Source organism: Penaeus monodon, chromosome 33 (assembly GCF_015228065.2).
Source record: "Penaeus monodon isolate SGIC_2016 chromosome 33, NSTDA_Pmon_1, whole genome shotgun sequence".
Lineage (NCBI taxonomy): Eukaryota > Metazoa > Arthropoda > Malacostraca > Decapoda > Penaeidae > Penaeus > Penaeus monodon.
In genome coordinates, this window is record NC_051418.1 from 2,360,996 (window position 1) to 2,362,244 (window position 1,249).

At 40.8% G+C, this 1,249-nt stretch overlaps 1 protein-coding gene across 1 annotated transcript in view; it reads left to right on the plus strand.

The window, feature by feature from the left end:
* The window catches only part of LOC119593930 (proteoglycan 4-like), a 51,002-nt gene that overhangs the window by 19,323 nt on the left and 30,430 nt on the right, over window positions 1–1,249 (plus strand). The window lies entirely within an intron of this gene.

A 1,249-nucleotide genomic window follows, 5' to 3' on the forward strand; every position in this document is an offset into this window, starting at 1 on the left:
CTCATCATTCTCATTTGTTTTTTTAACGTCATAATTAAGTTAATGTTGGCATCAATATTGCTGTCATTTCATCAATAGTTACTTTTGGTTGTAGAAATTTTTGCGATTACTCAATTTATTGGTTTCCATGATCATTATTATCATGATCATTACCCCATTAATTCTATTGCCATTAAAGATGCTAATATTGGCACTTATATCATGTTTGTTTTTTATTACCGTTAACATTACTTTTTTACAACTAATACTCCAAACAGATTATTTACGCCTCTATCTCCAGGACGCTGCAAAAATACAGACTCCACGATGGACTGGAATAACAGCACTTGCAGCAGCAAAACCTTGTATTGCTTCAACCTTTCCTTCTGTGGGTGCCCTCACCATAAGTCCTTGTTTTTTCGAAGTCCTCTCTTGCAAATATGATTGCGGGAGATGGAACATACCGTATCATATTATGTCAGTGGTTAAAAATTTGCTTGCCTAATAGCACTATTTCGTTCTTGAGGAAGCATACGGGACATCATTTAAACTTTTGATGTGAGTGAGTGTCTCCTTTGGACTCAGCACTAAGCATTGTTGGTAATTGCATGCTCTGACTGAGGAACGTCATTCAGGAGCAGGAATAATAAGCGAGTGGGAGCGCTTATGCACTGTGAAGGCCGTCGCAGAGAGAAGTCCTAATGATATTTATAAAAATGGGGTTTTGATAATTATATGGGGGCAATGCTGACGGAGACAACAAAGATTATAAACATATCATAAATTCATGACAAATGACAAAACAAAATACCTCAAGTAGTAGAACTTTTCCGAAAGTACTGGCTGCGGTGCAAGCAAGGACATGCACGGGCGAAATGTAAATTCCATGATCATTCGCAGTATGAAACATGCTACGTTACTCTTAGAAAAGGGATTGCATTGCTACTATCTCTTTTGCTGAAAATCATCCAATATCCTTTGGAAACCTTATTTTGAGTACATGTTGGGTATGTATGCGGAGTGTTTTTGGGGCCTTCCTGTCCCTGGCAGAATTATCTGCTCCCCTTTCCGTTCCCGAGACAAGTTTCCCCGGCCCCGCAGGATGCCTGAAATCATTTCCACCCTTTGCTTTGCCGCGAACTGTGACGCCATCGACCGGAGTCCCTTGCCGGCAAGGCCTACCCCACCATTTCCTTTTTTCCTTGAGATCCACGACGGGAAGAATTGGTTGGTACAACCATCCATCACAGTGCGTCTTTATCCCCCTTTA